Here is a 20671-nt window from a genome sequence, read left to right as displayed (position 1 = left end):
TGCTTTGCCTAAAAGGAAAGCGATGACAAGAAACAGAGATACTGAAATAGGACACCTCAATGCAGCAGTCCATCTTTCTTGCAGGCGTCAAGACAGTCACCATCATCTCGGTACCCAAGATGGCGACAATAACAGACCTCAATGACTACTGTTGTGTGGCGCTCACCTCCACCATTATGAAAAGCTTAGCGCGTCTGGTGATGGAATACATCAAAGCACACCTTGCAGAGGCACTGGACTTATTTCAATTCATCTGTAGAAGAAACCATTCCACAGACAATACTTGTCCCTTCACTCTGTCCTGACCCACCTAGAGAACAATGCCTCATACACCAGGCTGCTGTTCATTGACATCAGCTCGCTGTTTAATATAATCATTCTCCAGAGCCTAGTGGAGAAGCTGTCCTCGCTAGGACTCAACACCCCTCTGTGCAACTGGATTCTGGATTTCCTAATGGAAACCCCACAGTCTGTCTGGGTCAGTAGCATAACATCAAGCACCGTCACGCCTCAGGGCTGTATGCTCAACCTGCTACTGTTCACTCCACTGGCTCCCAACTGCAATGCCAGATCCAGCTCCAACAGTGTCAACAAGTTTGCAGATGACACAACAGTAGTTGGTCTCATCAGCAACAACGATAAGTTGCTCTACGAAAAAGAGGTGGAAAATCTCATGAAATGATGGGAGAGAATAACAACCTGAGTCTCAATGTGGACGAGATGAAGGAGATGATCGTGGACTTCAGGAGAACCATTACATATCAACCACTCAGTAGCAGAGTGAGTGGAGAGCACCAAGTTCCTTTGAGTTCACTCAAGTAGTAACTATCGAAGGAACAACAGAGACTGCACTTCCTAAGAAGACTGAAACAGGTAATGCTACTAATCACCATTATGCCAATCTTCTATAAGAGCTCTATGAGAGGTGTCCTGCATCACAGTGTGGTACGGCTGCCACTGAGAAATAGATTGGAGATCAATGCAGAGAGGATCACAGGAGTCTCCTTTCCCCACAACCATCGACGTGATCTACCAGGATCATTGTCTGAGGAAGGTGCACAATATAATTGAGGACCCCTTCCACCCTGCTCACAGCATCTTTCAGATGTATCCATTGAGGAAAGATAGGAGTATCAGAGCCAGCACCACCAGGTTGAGAAATAGTTTCTTCCCACGGGCAGTAAGAATGCTGATCGACTAAAGGAGCTGCTCACATTAACCATCTAAGACCCTCATATTCATGAAATAATATTGATTTATATGGATGAATACTTGTTTATGTGTTGTTTGTCTACATGTGTGTTATGTCTGCTTGTATTTGTGTACATTTTGTACTGAGGACTGGAGAATGCAGTTTTCTTGGATAGTATATGTTCAATCAGATGACAATAAACTTGACTTTAAAAGAACTGTGGGACCTAGACACATATTTAAACAGATCTGTCAATATTCAAGAGCAAGTAGATAAGATTAATTTGTCCAATTTTTCCAATATTAGTTATTGCATAGAATATACAAGTGGGAAGTTAAATAAACATTAATTAGACCACGACTTCAGTATTGTATTCCATTCTGGTCACCACATTGCACAAATGATAGAGTGGGCAGAGCAGATTTATGTGATGCTGTCAGGAATGATTGGCTGAGTTGTTTTTGTTTCTTTAACAGAGAGGAAGTTGAGAGGAGATTTAATTGATGTGTTATGAGAGGCTGAAACAGAGTGAATATGAAAGCCCCATTCCCTTTACCGAGGAGGTAAATATCTAAGGAACATAGCTGAAACGTAACACTGGACAACAAATTTTTTCAAAAGGTTTGCTTCATGAAAAAAAATAATTGGAGATTATTATAGACAATTTCAAGATTAACATAAAGTTGATTAAGATTTGCTTTAACATTTAAGTAGTTGGATAAACATTAAAAGAACTTTTATTGAATTGAGCATGTTTAATTGTATAATGACGCTGACACATCGCGTTAGTTCAACTGACCTATTTCGTTAATACTTAGCATCTGATGCCTCTCATATCAGTGTGCAACAACAGTCAGCCAGCATTGATGGATTCCAGTTGGCCTGGTTGCAATGTCCTGGTGACACCTTTCACCATGTTCATCACTGACTGCACCAAGATCAGCAGGGAAGAAGTCCAAGTGCGAATACCAAAATTGAATTTTCATTTTGCACTTCATGGTTTTATATTTTTGAAACATGTTAAAAATATGACAGGAAATCACAAAAATAGGTTATATCTAAAAAAAAGAACAGTGAGTGATGGGAACATTTTAGGGTGATTTTAATGATCAGCAGTGCAGAATCTATAAAATATACACAAAAGTGTTCATGAAGCAAAACTTTCATGGTAATTGGCAGGATTAGAGAAGAACTGAACAAAGAAGTGTTTACATGAAAAGAAGAGTGGCGGATGTCCTGAACTTGCTGTCTAAAAGGAGGTAGACACAAAAAAATGTGCACAGGAAAAAAGCATTTGGATGAGCACATGAGCTACAGAAACTACTGAAGTAAAACACGAGACTCTGCGGACACTGTGGTTGCCGTAAAAACACAATGCTGGAGAAATTCAGCATGTCAAACAGTGTACTTAATGTAGCAAAGATAAAGATACGTAACCAAAGTTTCGGGCTTTGACCCTTCATCAAGGTTCATCCTGTAGTTAGAAACTACAGGACTACAGACCAAGAGCTATGTAGAAGGATTATCTTAAACTGAACATTTGTGGTTAGCATGGATACAAAGGGCAAAATGATATTCTGTGCTCCAAATTTTTAATGACTCTTTGATTGTATGGAAAAAGTATGAAAAAATGTCTCAAATTCCTGGTATCCAGGAACCAATTAGAAGTGTAGAAAGTAAGTTGTTAAGTATTTAGTAAGAGTACGATCTTTCTTCAAGTTTACTCACATCTGGCAATGTGAATTTCCGGTAGATGTCTATCTCAGTGAACAATGCCTTAAAAAGCATCCAGATGACTGGCTTTACCATCTGAATTAATATCTTTGATCTTAAGATGATTAAAAGTGGGGGGAGGGGGTGGAATGTGTAAAAACTCATACAAGCAAATACTGGATACCTTTTTTTAAAATGTTTATATTATTGGTGAGACATTTATCGAAATTTCTGATGAAGGCCCTTAGCTGAAGCATTTACCTACCTGTTCTTGGTATCCATACTGACATATTTGCTGTAGTACCAGCAAAGACTCTAAGGCAGTGGTTCTCAACCTTTTTTCTTTCCATTCATGTACCACTCTAAGTAATCCCTGTGCCATCGGTGTTCTGTGATTAGTAAGGGATTGCTTAAGATGGGATGTGAGTGGGAAGGGAAGGTTGAGAACACTTCCCAATTGTTACTGAAATATTTTGCTTGAGAAAAATTGTGATTGGCCCATTCCCTTTAGAGTTATGAAACTGTGCAAATAACGAGTCAATTGGTTATGATTAAAACAGTGGTTTTCAACCTTTTTCTTTCCCCTCACATACCACCATAAGCAGTCCCTTACTAATCACAGAGCACCTTTGGCACAGGGAATACTTAAAGTGGTATGTGAGGGGGAAGAAAAAGGTTGAGAACCACTGCTCTAAGGTATTTGAACAATTCAGCAATTTCCATGAGTAATATCCCAAGCTTTCCAAAAACTTGTAAATAAAACTTCTGAGACAGTCTTACAAGAATGATTGGTGGATGGTAAATCCACTGATAAATTGTCTAATAGCAATTTGGGGCATGAGCCTCTGTGAGTAGTTCCATATCCACCCTTTATTAAAATGCTCCTTGTAGCTTGGGCTTCTTAAAAGTATTTGTGCAAAAAGGTTATGGTTGCACTCAATGGCTGAAATCATAGCTCCTAGAGGATTAGTGGGAAGTAATTTTCAAATTCACTGGGGTGAAAAACTAACAGTAGCATGTGAACGCCCATTAAACTGATTCAGAAAAAGTTGGAAGGGAATCAATTACAAAGTTATTGATTACAATAAACCAAAAAAAAAAGAACAAAAGCTGTGATCGTCACTTTAGTTCATGAGAGGAGAAACTGGGTGGATATTAAAATCTCTTTACAGGGGTGGTTAGACACTATTTTCCACCAACATGATCCCTCGTGCCATCCATGTCTGCATTTGGGCCTGGAAATTGTCAGACAAATCAAATTGTACTGGAAAATTGAGCATTTGTAATTCTCTCCCAATCTTCCATGATTAGCACTGATTCTTAACCTTATGGAGCCCACATACACTCATGGATAAAATTTATTCTGTCCGGTAATGTCTGAGAAAGAATTCCACAGGCATTCAACTGGATGTCAATTTGGTATGAATTACTGAAATAAAATATTTTGGGTGCTTTTTCTTTAGCCGGGTAGGGGGGAACCTCAAAAACCTATCCCTGACCCTCATCCAAGATCCACACACATTATCACAGCAATCACTGTGCAGTGATCAGGGATAGGAACCCAGCACAAAGAGAAATGCAGAGAAAATTATGTTCGGCAATTATTGTAACAACTTTCCATACGACATTGATGAAATAATGTTTCATCAATAGAACCATTTTAAAAATGCAACAAATAATTTCCACTCTAATTTCTATGGGATTTAATTGACAAAAATACTAAAGAATAAAACTGTAAGCAAGTTAAAATTACAGCATTTATACAAGAATCTGTTGTCATTATAATTGGCAGTTTTATACATTTATATGTTCATTTGGTCTGTGCAAAGTGGGCAATAAATGATGACTACATCTCAAATAAAAATGTGCAGGAAGTCTTCGACTTTCTACTTATGCGAGTTATGTCCACCTGCAAAAATTTTTTTTAAAAATCTTTATCAAAACTACTGTACAAGTTCATATTTTGTATTAAAAATGCTGCTCACAGTGGTCCCTGCTCCTGGCAGCAGCCCGAAGTCCCTGCTTCCTGTTCCCCGTGGAAGCAAGAGGTCCCCATTCCCTGACTTTCGACCAAACCTGACTTTCAACCAATTCTTCCGTCCCCATTACAGTTACGGACTACCTGTACAGTTTTATCATTCTGGGTGATCTGAATGGCTTATCTGTCTCCTACAATTGAATGGTAACTGTTACAAAACAATAGACCCCTCTGGCATGGCTTATAGAATCTTATTCACCCCATGACAGTGCACAACTACTTCCCTCAGTGACCTGGTGTAAGAAGAGGTAAAGCTCAGCCAGGATCCGGTTTGTGATAAATATTGTCTGAACACTATTGGAAAAAGTATGGTGTGTGGTAAACAGGAAAGACTCAGATTCGCCTCTGACCCTCCATGCAATCTGTAAAGTTTGCATGTGAAGAATAATTACTTGAATGAACTTCTGGAAAGCTGCCAAATTTTAATAATTCCCTGGAAAGAGGCAGCAGTATGAAAGTTGGAAACAAAAAAAAATATGAATATGTCAACAACAGGATTCCTTCCATAAAGAAAATGTACATTAAAGATCAAAGTGCTTTCCTGATTATTCTACCCAATATTTTATCAGCATTTGAAATTGAGTGCAGCCTGCATTTAAAAATTAAGTTATAATTTCCATACAAAATAATGGTACATTCTGAATATTTATGAATTGCAATCTCTCCAGATCCACATGTAACGATATGAGTCCTTCCTGCACATGTGATGTGCTTGGAGCTGATAAGAACCAATCCATCTCGCCCACACAAATGAAATTCACTCAAGTGTTAGATTAAAGTATGAAGAAAAGTTAACTTTTAATTTCACTCCATTCTTACTTCTACTGCTAGCTTTAGTCAAAACATTATCTCCATCTCACAGAAGCATGAAAGGAAGCCAATGAGGTGATACATGCATTGGCTTAATGGGTAAACATTATTGCTTGGTCAGTGAGGTTCGGATTCTTAGCTTCAAACTATTTCTCTGTTGACGTAGCAGATCTCTGAAAAGAGACCAAGTTGGACAGTAGAACTGGAGCCAATGCCCTTGGAGCCTATGGTCCTCTTTCCAATATTGTGTGTGTGTGTGTGTGTGTGTGTGTGTGTGTGTGTGTGTGTGTGTGTGTGTGTGTGTGTGTGTGTGTGTGTGTGTGTGTGTGTGTGTGTGTGTGTGTGTGTGTGTGTGTGTGTGTGTGCGTGCGCGCGCGCGCGTGTGTGTGCGTGTGTGTGTGTGTGTGTGTGCATGCACGCGCACACGTATAAATTAATAACAAAATATATATCCAATAAAGTAAATGTATATTGACAAATAGCTTAAACAACCTCTGAAAGAGATGAAAAAAACAAAATATATATAAAACAAAAACTATTCTAATGATCTAACCCTTCCCTTGTGAAGTTATGATAAACATACATGTTTCATTGATGTATGAAACAAAGGACAACCAAACTGTAAAATGGGATCCAATAATCTTATAAATTCTGAAAATAATTAAAGAAAGGACCTTATAAGTCTAGAAAATTAAGGCTCATTACATTAGTAGAGCATCTAATTTTTATCCAGAGACAAGTATGCCATCACATCAGATAACCAATGAGTATGTGTAGGAGGGACAGCATCCTTCCATCTCATAAGTACAACTCTTCTGGCAATAAGAGCAAAGGCGACTACATGGGATTGTAGCCCATATTTCAGCTGACTTATTCCAAATTGGGCAAGAAAATGATTAGGAGCCAAATTAACATAAAGAACTAAAGACGAGATACAAAAGATACTTTCCCAATAATTAGAAAATGAGGAACGTGACCAAAACATGAAATAATATACCTTCTTTAGTCTTACATCTATCATATTTTGACAAGAAATTAGAATAAAGTTTAGCCAATTGAACTTTGGAGAAGTAAACTTGATATACTACTTTAAATTACAATAATGAATGTCAGGCACATAGAAAAGATGAAATAACCACTTCAAGATAGAATCCCTTGTAGCATCAGAAAATTCCTGTTGAAAATCTTGCTCCCATCATTTCTAGCAATTCCAGGAATTACCACTAGACATCAATAATATCAAAGAACTGATAACAACTTTTTAGTATTCAGTTTAAGATTATAAATCTTCTTTATCATCTTTAATTCCAAATATTGAGGGAGTTTTAATACCAAGGAATTTACAAAGCTTCTAATCTGTAAATATCTTTTAAAATATGTTTAGATATTTTAAATTTAGAAGATAATTGTTCAAAAGAGGCCAAATTTTGGTCAATAAATGGATCTTGGAAAGATTGGATATCAAACCAATATTTTATACCAAAGATAAAATAAAAGGGAATTAGCTAAAAGAGGACCAATTAATAAAATTCTCTGGCATCCAAAATGTTCTCTAAATTTAAACTAAATCCTCAATGTATGTTTAACAACAAAATTATCAGTTAATTTAGAAGCAGAAAAGGGTAATGGAGTTTCAGGAGCCTAAGGTGCGGACTGAGGAGGTAGAAAAGGTTTCATGTTCCTCTTTTTAACTGTTACCCACCCAGTCTTACAGGTGCACCTTGATCCATTTCTTAAAGAGAAATTACACTACAAAAGGATCTTTCCCAATTCCCTGTTTTTCTGGGCTTAATGTTTCATTTTTCATCCTAGCATTAGTCCTGACTATTACTTCCGAATTTGAAGATCATGAGTTTGAACCACTCAGAACCTTACATGTGTAACTTTAGCTGATTCTTCAGTGCAAGCAGATAGAATACTATCTTGTTACAAGTCGTCTTTCTCCTGTCTGATGTAAAACAGTGGCTTTCAAACTTTTTCTTTCCACTCACATACCACTTTAAGTAATCCCTATGGATCGATTTGGACTCAGATATAATATGCCCACATGATTGATACTGTGGCAGGGGAAGAGAGTAAAAGATGCAGGGAATCATCTGGAATTGGAGGAAGCTTTCATCCTTGCAATCCAGTCTTGTGGATCCACGTGAACCTTCAGACTGGGAATGCAGGGAATTTTAACCAACTATCTCACCCACTTAAATTAGGTTTCCCATCTCATACTGTACCAGGAATGCTGTTGGTTTCTCCTAGATGTACCAATGGTAGTGAGAATGCTTTGTTAGACTTTTTCCTCAAGTCTGGAAGTTCTGCTTCCCTGAGTCACTGCATGTGAATAATGGAAGAACATGTACTTATACATCTCCTTTCAGTGAGCTCTCTTATCACATGAGATCACATTGCATTATACAACATATTAGGTGATTCTTTTAAAATGTATGTACTATTATATAATGCTTCAGAATATGGAAGATAACATGGTCACAGAAAGACACAAACAGAAAAAGCTGGAAATATTCAGGTAGGCAATCTATTGGAAGAGAAACTGAGTTAATGTTTCAGATCAGAGACCCTTTATCAGAACTGAAAAAGAGGCAAAAGAAGTTTGTAAAGCTACACTAAGGGTGGAGGATAGGGTTTTTCCAGAAAGGGTAAAATGAAGGTGACAAGCTGTAAACATTCTTGTCAGAGAATTAATGGAAGTAGTTGGAGAGTGAGAATGTAGAAACACTTTATAACCCCTACATAAAATAATATGGCCATTATGAAATGCAGGACAAGTCCTACAGGTTGGTCTGGGTAGGCCCTCCACTCTCAGCAAGACACAATAAAAGGAAAAAAATAAACCAAATAAAAAGCCAAGCTAATGTTACAGATGGATGGCTGACACAGATTGAGAAATCAAGTTACCTGAAGTTGCAGAATTCAATACTGAGTGCAGAATATACAGCAAGGTCTGCAAGTCAACCATTTGGTGATAGATCAGAGAATTGGTTTTGATGGTTGGAATGAAGGATAGAAATTGGCCAGGCATTTAAGAGAATAGATCTGGTGTCATTCACTTAGTTTAACATGACCTTTTACATCAGTGGTTTTCAAACATTTTGTTTCTACTCACATACCACCTTAAGTAATCCTTTTGCCATAGGTGCTCTGTGATTAGTAAGGGATTATTTAAGATGGTTTGTGAGTGGGGGGGGGAAAGGTTGAGAACCACTGCTCTAGACCCAATTGTTACTGATAAATTTTGCTTGAGAAAAATTGCCATTGGCCCATTTCCTTTGGAGTTATGAAACCGTGCACATAACGCGTCAATTTAATACGATTAAAATAGTGGTTTTCAAATTTTTTTCTTTCTTTCCACTCATATACCAACTTAAGAATTCTCTTATTAATCACAGAGCACATATGGCATAGGGATTACTTAAAGTGGTATGTGAGTGGAAAGAAAAAGTTTGAAAGCCACTGTTTTACATCAACCATTGTTTTATATCAGACAGGAGAAAGACGACTTGTAACAAGATGGTATTCTATCTGCTTGCACTGAAGAATCAGCTAAAGTTACACATGTAAGGTTCAGAGTGGTTCAAACTCATGATCTTCAAATTTGGAAGTAATAGTCAGGACTAATGCTAGGATGCAAAATGAAGCATTAAGCCCAGAAAAACAGGGCATTGGGAAAGATCCTTTTGTAGTCTCATTTCTCTTTAATTAGCCCGCAAAAGGTTGGAACCATAGGCAACCATTAGAGGGAGTTCCCTTCACTTTCCTGTTCTGATATCTGTAATGAAGTACCTGTACAAAAGTAATCCAGAAAATTATAGGCCAGTGAGCCAGACATCAGTAGTAGGCAAATTATTGGAAGGTGTTCTGACAGATCTGATATACAAATATTTTGATAGCCAGGGACTGATTAATGATAGTCAATATGGTTTTGTACATGGTAGGTCATGTTTAACCAATCTTTTTGAAACCTTTGAGAATGTTACCAGGAAAGTTGATGAAGGAAAGGGTGGGGATGTTGTCTACGTAGACTTTAGTAAGGCCTTTGAAAAGGTCCCACTTGAGAGATTAGTCAGGAAGGTTCAGACACTCAGTATTCAAGGTGAGGTAGTAAACTGGATTCAACATTGGCTCTACAGGAGAAGGCAGAAAGTGGTAGTGGATGGTTGCTTCTCAGACTGGAGACTGTGACTAGTGGTGTGGCTAGGAGATCAGTGCTGATTTTCATCATTATCAATGATAATGTGATAAATAGAATCAGCAAGTTTGCAGGGGACACAAAGATTGGAGGTATTGTGAACAACAGGGAAGGCTTTCAAAGCTTGCAGAGGGGTCTGCACCAGCTGGTAAAATGGGCTGGAAAATAGCAGATGGAAATTAAAGCAGACAAGCGTGAAGTGTTGTATTTTGGAAGGACATACACAGAAAATGGTAGGGCACTGAGGAGTGTGGAAGAACAAAGGGATCTGCGAATATAGCTAATAATTCCCCAAAATTGGTGTCACATCTAGATAGGGTTGTAAAGAGAACTTTTGGCATGTTGACCTTCATAAATCAAAGTATTGAATATAGAAGTTGAGATGTTATGATAAAAAGATATAAGACATTGGTGGGGCCAAATTTGGAGTATTGTGTGCAGTTTTGGCCACTGAACTACAGGGAAGATATCAATAAGATTGAGGGCGTAAGAGGAGATCAGAATCAGAATTTATTGTCATGAACAAGTCAGCATCACTGAGCAAACATTCATATTTTTATAATAATGGTGTAAGATGGTTATAATAAAAATAATAGTGCAAAAAAGTAAGGCAATGTCTTTGGTTGATTGATTATTCAGGAAGAAGTTGTCCTTATGCAACAGAGAGCTCATCTTTAGGCTCCCATACCTTTATCTCCAATGGTAGCAGAGTGAAGAGGGCATGGCCTGGGTGGAGGGGGTCTTTGAGGTTGGAAGCTGCTTTTTTAAGACACCTCCTCATGTCGATGTCCTCAATGGAGTGAAGTCTGGTGCCTGTGTTATGAACTAACAACCCTTTTAATTTTTTTGCTTGGGACTTAAGGAACTTTGTTAGCACTAACAAAGGTACAACAATGGAACATTCACCAGACAATGGTAAATTCAAAATAATAATTTTTATTAAACTATTAATAACATAACATTGCATACTTATCTGAAAACTTAACTCTAAATTTAACCCCACTACGCTCAAATGTAAAGTGTGTGTGTGTGAATTTTTAAAACTTCAGCATCATTTTAGTCTTGCTTGTAGGTCTTAAATTCTCAGTTCAGAAATAATAATAAAATGCTTTTAAACAGGGCTCTTTACTCACAATTCTTTTGATGAGATATTCTTTAAATAGAAGTGACCACATTTTGAGCCACCAATGTGCTTCCTGTGAAAAGGAGAATGCAATTCCTGTCTTCCCAGGATCAAATATTCTTTTTACTGAAGATTTTGGAATCTGTTTTCCACATGAAGAATTTGTCCTCTTTTCAAAGAAACAGTGATGTGGCTATGTTCTTCCACAATAAATTCACAAGCCAAACAAGGGTTAAATGAAGTGACCATACAAAAAGGGACCAAGTAGAATTCTGTCCTCTTTTCAAAAGAGACAGTGAAGTGGTCTTCCTTATTTCAAAAGCCACTTATTCTGTGTTCCCCTTTTCCCATGAGTAACACACAATAGCACCTATTCTGGTTACTGTAAGTCAACTCTGTCTTTCACAAGGTTCCAACCCCTGTGTGTCACAGGGTTTTGACTTCAATAATCTCCAAACTGAATTGATCCAAAAATGTCTGAATTCAATGATATATTTCTCCAAATCATATGACAGTTACGTCATTAACGAGGTCAGTCCCAATTTTTTGGAATCATGTGATCAGGTATTGGAATTTTAAACATTTGCAAACCTCAGTTTCTTGTAAATCATGTGATCCTCATGCCTCTTGTCAATGACACAAATCTGAAAGATAATCTGTTTCAAAGGCTTAAGTATATCATTCACATGGCTCAGAGTTTCATTTCTCTTGTTCAAGAGGATTTAAGTGGCTTATTTTAAAAACAGATGGCTTCCTTCAGCAGTTCTTATTGAGTACTTAGATACTTGTATTTTTAATAAAGCAAACACTCCATTGTTCTTCAACAGTTAAGTCCCATTTCAAATCCATTAGCCCTGTCTTTCCAAGATACGGCGACTCCAGAAAAGACTGTTATTTACTTTACTAAAATATTTTTATAAGAAATATAACTTAACCTTCACCTAAATATTACTATTAACCTAGATCCATAACACCTGTGATGTTGCAGGCTGAGTTAACAACCCTCTGGAGTTTATTCTTACCCTGAGAGTTGGAGCCTCCATACCAGGTAGTGATGTAACCAGCCAGAATGGTCTCCACAGTACACTTGTAGAATTTTACAAGAGTCTTCAGTGACATACCAAATCTCCTCAGACACCTCACAAAGAATAGCTGCTGTGGACCCTTCTTTGTGATTACATTAATGTGGAGACTCCAGGACAGATTCTCAGATATGTTGACACCAGAAATTTTCTAGGATTTACTAAGATGTTGCTGGGATTTCAGGAAATGAATTATAGGGAAAGATTAAACAGGTTAGGACTTTATTCCCTGGAGTGTAGAAGAATGAAGGGAGATTTGATAGAGGTATTTAAGGGGGATAGACAGAGTAAATGCATTTTCCATTGAGGGTAGGTGAGATACAAACCAGAGGACATGGATTAAGGGTGAAAGGTGCAATGTTTAGGGGCAACATCAGAGGAGAACTTCACACAGAGAATGGTGGGAGTGTGGAATGAGGTTCCAGCTGAAGTAGTGAATGCAGGCTCAATTTTAACATTTAAGAAAAATTTGGATAGATATGTTCATGGAAGGGCTATGGATAGGGTACAGATCAGAGGGACTAGGCAGAATAATAGTTGGGCACACACTATAAAGGTCACAGGTGTGTAATGTTCTATGATTCTTTGATTGCACCACTTTTGGAGGTTTCCTGTCCCCTCTTTTTCTAGAATTGGAACAAAGTCCTTTTTGCAACATTAAATGTATTTCTTCACTCTTAGGTACCTTAATAAAACAGGTTGTAGCTGAAGCAGATCAGGAAGGATTTGGGGGGTGGGGGGGCAGCAAAAGAGTAATCTCAAATATTCGGTCTGCTTTTTCTTCTCTCTGTTTTACGTAGTTAACTACCAGGTGACCCAAATTTCAATAAACCATCAGGAAAATAATACATTTTCTGATAGGTTCTATTTTCATTTCATCCATGCCTACACTATTCCCTGAACAAAAAAACAGCTGATCTGCATATTCTCTGCAAAGTTGCTGCATGAAGGGGCAAGAGGCCTTCCTCCACTCTACTGATTCCCTTCTGTGTCTTGGCAATCCACATTGATCTAACCTCCAGTCGCCATAGCTGAAGTCAGGCTGTAATTGCACACAGCACGAGAGAAACCCAAATCCAAAAGCGGCCATTGAAAGAGGGAGAAAGTTATTTTAAAGTTTTTATATAATTCATGACTGAATTCTGCAGTTACTATCACTGAAGAGAAATGCTTCAGAAAATGTCTTCACAGCATTGACACACAAGTAGCAGAAACTTGTAACAAGTAAACTCTAGGAAATGTTTTAATGCTGATTGTAGGATCAATATTGGTCAAGGACACCATTAGGAAACTTATTGTGCTATGTTGGGAATTCCTAATTTGTTTACCTCTCCCAGCTGTAACAGATAGGGCTTCAAGTAACTTTTCAGCTCGATGGCCTACTTCTGATAACTCAGTCCTCATCAGCCTACATCATACTGTTCAGCTTTCTGAAGCAGAACCTTGATCCAAATTTTTCTGACTCAATGCCAAGTATTTCAGCAACTGAATGGAGGCCAATGAAGTGAGATTACATCTCAGTCCTGCAGTACGTCAGGAACATGACATCTTCAATTTCAAGACTTTCCACAGACCTGTTCAGCCTTGTCCTTAGTTTTATCCGAGTGTGTTTCAAGCTACCATGCAAAATCACGATGTTTCCTCTCATTTGCCCCATCATTATTTTCTTTCCAGTTAGAGATAAAGACATTGCACTTCAAACAACACCGCACAGGAACAGATCCATCGGCCTATTTGTCTGCCGACCATAATGTCCAAATCAAACCAAATCATGCTGAAACTATCTCAAAGGTGGAGAGAGTTAGTACTATACCTCCAAGATCCTGGGAGTCCATATCTCAGAAGACCTTTCCAGGAGCCAGCACATCAAGGCAACAATGAAGAAGGCACACTAATGCCTACACTTTCTAAAATGTCGGAGTGCATTTGGCATGTCATCAGATAAACTATCAAATTTCTACAGCTGCACTCTGGAAAATGTACTGACTGGTTTGGTCATTGGAGTACTCAGGAACACAGAAAGTTACAGAAGGTAGCAATCAACCTTCCATTCACTGAAGGCATCCATGTGAGGCACTACCTCAAGAAGGAGGTCACACTTGGAAATCAGAAGAGAGCCTGAGAGTACAGCAATGGTACATGGAAATGAATAAATGTATTCCATTGGAAAAAAATAACATATAATTCAAAAAATAAAGTCACATTATTCAAACGAATTTGGGAACCGTGCATGGAACATAACAGAGAGGGCTTGCCTCGGACCTCCACCCCCTAAAATGATAAAATGATAAGAAGACAAAATGACTTGATCCAGTGTGTGAAAGTAGATGACACAATTTTCTTGTTTATTTTCATTGTGTGATGACATTGTATAATGGTTTTATTGTATTTTAGATGTTGAAGATTTAATGGGTTTGGAGAGGGGTGGGAAGGGGGAAGGGAAGGTAGGGGGGGGGAGAAAGGGGAGAAAATGCCACTGTCTATATTTAAGAGGGAAATGTTTGTATGTATTTTGATTGATATGGTTCACAGTGTGAAAATTTTTTTAAATTAAAAAAGGAGGTCACAACCTTTTCTCACTGCTAACTTTGGGTGGAAAGCTACAGGAGCCTGATTCAACAATAATTTATTCCAAAGGTAATCAGGATCTTGAACCTCCCCTTGTTACACTAATCATGGACTTTTCCAACACCACCAAAAAATTGTTGGCACCATCTTGTACAACAGTTTCTGCAAATATTTATTTATCTTTTGTAGTTATTAGAAGTAGCGTAGAGGAGAGAAGAGAGGAATAAAACACGAAAGTCTGCAGACACCTTGCTTTTAGTACAGTAAAAGCAATGCTGGAGAAATTCAACAGGTCAAACAGTGTACTTTATATAGCAAAGATAAAGACACAAAATGAACGTTTTGGGCTTGAGCCCTTCATCAAGGTATGTAGGGAGGTGCCCAAACAACAAGTAGTTATTACCTCTTTTTACTGTAATGTATACTAATGTAATGTATACTATGACAGCCCCTGATCAACTGCAACAAGCGAAAATTTCAGCATATGTACACTGTTCAGTAAGTATGACAATAAATTAATCATCATTATGTATGGCTTCACGAAGCTCTTTGGACACACTAAATAAATTTTGCCCAATCTAAACCTCTAGCATACAGGATATCTCAGGTAATATTGAGGAAATTGATGGCTTCCACTATGACAATTTTTCATAATCTTTCTGTCTACATATTCTTTCCTCCATCTCTTCATGCCTATTTGGAGGCCTAGAGTATAGCCCTATCAGAGTGATTGCACCTTTCTTATTACCCACACTGCCTCAGTAGTTGAGCCCACCATTATGTCCTCTCTGAGTGCAACAGTAACATTCTCTTTGATTCTCAATGCTACACTTCCACCTTCTACAACAACAAAACCCTGGAAAAATGAGCTGTCCCTCTTGTAACTCTGTGCCCTTAATAGCCACAACATCAAAATTTCAAGTGCTGATCCAGTCTCTAAGTTCATCTGCCTTACCTACATAGTGAGATACAGCACAAAAACAAACCCTTCAGCTCACTAAGTCCACAACGAATGTCAGCCACCCATTTACACCAACTCTCAGTTGATCCAACAGTTTTTTTATTCACTCCACATTATCATCAACTCCTCACAGATACTGCCATTCACCTACATGGCAGGAACAATTTAGACTGGTCATTTAACCAATCAGTTTTCAAGTCTTTGGGAAGTAGGAGAAATTGAAGCACTCAGAGGAAACCCAGAAAGTCATGGAGAGAACATGCCAACACCACGCAGACATCACACCGAGTCCAGATTGATCCTTGATGTTTGGCACTGCAAGGCAGAGGCTCTACCAGATGCGCCACCATTCTCCTGCATCTGAGTCAAATATGTGTAGTGCTATCAATTAGACCTGACAGAATAGAAATCGAGATTAATCAGCTATAAACGTACAGGCATATCTTACATGCTATTGGCCCGATTCCAAGGGAGTACTGAGGGAGGGGATTGGGCGGTACTGCCTTTATTAGAAATCCTGAAGAGGGAGGAGTTACAGTATCAGGGGTGGGCCAAACAGTACATTGCATATATTAGTGTTCCACCAAAATGTGTTTGCAGTGTGTACACCAGACCCAGGAATACACACTATTCTCTGTTTCATTCTATGGATAATCTTATCATCAGTCATATGAATATTTTGATCAAGGATTTTGAGCGCCAACAGCATTGTTGGAAACAATCATCTGCAGTCATCTCAGCTGAGAGTAATTTAGTAATTTTTCTGTGAATTTTATCCCCTTTGGATAGGATAAGGAAGTGTTAACAGAATGACCACAGGACAGTTAATATTCAAGCTGTTTTTTATTTGAAAGAATTCTTAAAATTGGAATAATGGCAATAATATGTGAACTTGCATAAAAAGAATTGTAATTCGGAACATGACCCGGGGGGGGGGGGGGGGGGGAAGGTGAAATGGTCAGTCTGCTGAATTGCTTCACTTTGCCAGTAATAGGTTTTATCTTCACTCTTATAGATAAGAAGCACCTGAGAAATCCACGACAGGCATTATACAATGCCAGACTGTGTATTGCCGCCAAAACTATTGGTCTCCAATGTGAAAGTGAGGGAGGACTATTAATGTCTACTGAATACACTGTAAAACCCTAGCCTCCTCGTTGACAATAGTTCTCTTTTCATTCCCATGTTGATTTTTTTTCTGATTCATTAGCTACTTCCATCAGCATAGGAAGTTGGACTATTACCCTTTTTAATTTAACAAAATTAGCCCGCAGACACTAGTTATAATTTTTTATAAGTGGAATTTTAAATCACTAAAGTACTTGGTTCTTTGCCTTACGGGGATTGATCATACATTTTACACAGCCTACTGTTAAAAAAAGGAAATGAAAATTGAAGTTGTCTTTGCTGTAGTTACGCTGGAATATTTGGTGGATCTCAACAGGATCTAGTATTTATTTTTAATTTTCTGGATGGATTTTTACGCTGATGCTTGGTTAAGAGTAGATCTATCACCCAGCTATCCTTTCACCTACAGATATTCACAAAAGATGTATCCAGAGGTAGACCTATCTGGAAGTGCCTGAAAGTATCACTAACCATTAAATGGACTTGGAGGAGATAGTAAAGAATCAACCACATTTAGATTTGGAATTGCTTGGAGGTCAAGTCAGTTCAGAATGAGAGGTTTCCTTCCCCGAATGAGATTAATGAAACAGAGGGATTTTTAAAGTAATCCAAGAGTTTTACTGAGACTGCCTTGGCCAGATTTCTGAACTTCCAGATTTTTATTTTATAACTTGAATTTAAATTCTCCGACTGACAGCGTGGGATTCAAACTCACAGCTCTGGATCAATGGTCCAAAGCCTCTGTTGGTATTCCAGTAGCTTAATCATAATGCAAACTTGCCCTGCTTAACCTCACATTTAAGGCAAATTCCTTGACTGTGACATGAAGCAAGGATTTAAATATTATCGTTCATGGACTTAAAGCAGAAGGCAACACTAAGTAGTTTAGCAGGGTAGAGACCTGTGTCCCATCCCTGGGGAATTCAAGAAAAAGTCGATGCAATTACATTCAAGTTCAATCCAGCTGAAAGATGTCACTTGGAATAGAAACATTAAAAATATAATCAAATATTTGAGCCCTTAAACATGTCATTCAGTAAAATTAACTGCTACATCAATATCTCTTTATTTCAGCGCTACTGTCTCTTAGATCCCCTTCAGGTCCCAAATCCATGAATCACAGGTCTGCAATCCTCAGTGGAAGAGAATTTCAAAGATGCATGGAAATCTGAGGACCAGAAATTCATCACCTCATCCACATGACCTAACCTTTTATTCTGAAAAAATTAAGACCATTGTTCACTCTAGATCCAATTTGCTAGGCCTTTAAGGACAGTGGACATTTAATGAGGCCAGCTCTTATTCCTTTAATCAGCTGCAGGATGGGATGGAGGTGTGGCAGAAATTGGAGACCCAACCTGGCAAGAGTACAGTGCTTACTGGAAGTTGAGAGTAAAAGCCATTGCAATGCATTAAGATAAATTGAAGGGGATTTACTTGTTGGTGATTCCAAGTCCCATTCTTCAGAGGCGTGTTGGTTGGCAAACCTCCTTTAATGTTCACTGAAGCAGAATTCATATTCTGGGCCACATAGTGGAAGTGACATACAAATACAGATATTACATATCCTTGGACATTACTGAGCATGTCTGGATCACATAGATAGAAGTAATATGATTATTCAAAGATGGAGTAAATATCTCATTTCATATTGCAATAAATTATTTTGCTTGGCATAAGCATTCCACAGCATGTCAAAAATTCTATGGCAATATTCTTTTGTAACATATTATTTCCACACCTACTTTTGTATAATTAGTATGATACCAAGAGACTTGGGGAACTTTACTGGGGAGGAAGGGGATCTAATGGATATCCGGATCCAGAAGCAGGAGGTTATGAGTAAATTGTTGGGACTGAGGGCTGATAAATCCCCAGGGCCTGATGGGCTGCATCCTAGGGTGCTTAAAGAGGTGGCTATGGAAATTGTGGAGGCACTGGTCGACATTTTCCAAAGTTCCATAGATTCCGGGGAGGTCCCTGAGGATTGGAGAGTGGCTGATGTGGTGCCGCTTTTTAAGAAAGGAGGGAGGGAGAAAACGGGAAATTATAGACCGGTTAGCCTGACATCAGTGGTGGGGAAGATATTGGAGTCCATCATAAAAGGAGAAATAGCAGAACATTTAGTCAGTAATAATAGTATAAGGGCTAGTCAGCATGGATTCCTTAAGGGTAAGTCATGCTTGACTAACCTTCTGGAATTTTTTGAGGATGTGACAAAGAGGGTGGACTCAGGAGAGCCAGTGGATGTGGTGTATTTGGACTTCCAGAAGGCCTTTGATAAGGTACCTCACGGGAGTCTAGTGGGCAAGATCAGGGAGCATGGTATTGGAGGTAAGGTGCTGACATGGATAGGAAATTGGTTAAAAGATAGGAAACAAAGGGTTGGAGTAAATGGGTCTTTTTCAGAATGGCAGGATGTGACGAGTGGAGTGCCTCAGGGATCGGTGTTGGGTCCTCAGTTGTTTGTAATTTATGTTAATGATTTGGATGAGGGGATTATAAATAACATGAGCAAATTTGCAGATGACACTAAACTGGGTGGCGGTGTGGGGTGTGAGGAGGATGTAAGGAAAATGCAGAGGGACTTGGACAGGCTGGAGGAGTGGGCGGCTAAACGGAAGATGAATTTCAATGTGAACAAATGTGAGGTTATTCATTTTGGGGGAAGTAATAGGAAAGCTGAGTATTATTTAAATGGAGACAAGCTAGGGAGTGGGGAAGTGCAAATGGATCTGGGTGTACTTGTTCACCGGTCACTGAAGGCTAGCATGCAGGTTCAGAAAGCTGTGAAGAAGGCAAATGGAATGTTGGCTTTCATAAAGAGGGGATTGGAGTATAGGAACAGAGACGCCCTTCTGCAGTTATACAGGGCCCTGGTGAGACCCCACCTGGAGTATTGCGTCCAGTTCTGGTCTCCAAACTTGAGGAAGGACATACTAGCTATAGAGGGTGTGCAGCGCAGATTTACAAGGTTAGTTCCAGGGATGGCAGGGTTGTCATATGCAGCAAGGCTAGAAAAACTGGACTTGTATCCACTGGAGTTTAGAAGGATGAGGGGGGACATGATTGAGGTATACAAAATCATCAGGGGGATAGACAAGGTGAAGTCTGATTACTTGTTCCCAATGATGGGGGAGATGAGGACTAGAGGGCATAGTTTAAGAATACAGGGTAGGCCCTTTAGGACGGAGATGAGAAAGCATTTTTTTACCCAGAGAAGTGTGAATCTGTGGAATGCTCTGCCACAGAGGGTGGTAGAGGCGGATTCGCTGACTATGTTCAAAAGAGAGTTAGATAAGACTCTTGTGGGTAACGGAGTTAAGGGGATAAGGCTGGAAAGGGGTACTGATGGTAATGATCAGCCATGATCTAAAATGGCGGTGCTGGCCTGACGGGCCAAATGGCCTACTCCAGCTCCTATTGTCCGTTGTCTATTGATAGTACAGGATACTATCACCAATGTATATATTTGTATATATTTACATATAGTAGTGGTGATTGGCTGAGAGCCGTAGCCACGCCTACTGGCAGGTCATAAAGGCCTGCTCCTAACCAGACCCAGGTCAGTCTGGACTGGTCGACCTCGATGTAATTCACTCCAGTCTTTTGCTAATAAAAGCTTTGGTTTGAGTCAACAAGTCTTTGAGTCATTCAACGCGCTACAATCAGCAAATCTGACATACTACTAGGTCCTTTCAACCGAATCTTGGCAATAGGTTATAATTAACTAACACCTGAGCACTGGCACTGTGGACATGACAATTCACTACCTCTCTCCCCGATTTTCTTCCCCCTGACTTCTTTCCTCTGGCTCTGTCTTTCTCTCTCTTCCTTTTCCTTCTGTCTTCTTCC

The 20671-nt window shown here is 38.9% G+C and overlaps 1 long non-coding RNA gene across 4 annotated transcripts in view; it reads left to right on the top strand.

Moving 5' to 3' along the window:
* LOC138740427 (uncharacterized) overlaps nt 1–20671 on the top strand; it is a 135867-nt gene that overhangs the window by 56284 nt on the left and 58912 nt on the right. For 2 of the 4 annotated variants that reach the window (XR_011342902.1, XR_011342900.1), the window contains exon 4: nt 1669–1755. The exons of 1 other annotated variant lie outside the window; for it this stretch is intronic. This is a non-coding gene — a long non-coding RNA (uncharacterized lncRNA). Of the gene's footprint in view, nt 1–1668; nt 1814–20671 lie in introns of all 4 variants that reach the window. One more of the 4 variants, XR_011342901.1, reaches the window with a different exon arrangement.

The sequence above is a fragment of the Narcine bancroftii genome, chromosome 8 (assembly GCF_036971445.1).
Source record: "Narcine bancroftii isolate sNarBan1 chromosome 8, sNarBan1.hap1, whole genome shotgun sequence".
NCBI lineage: Eukaryota > Metazoa > Chordata > Chondrichthyes > Torpediniformes > Narcinidae > Narcine > Narcine bancroftii.
Note: the sequence above shows the minus strand (reverse complement) of the source record. Positions and strands in the feature narration are given on the sequence as shown.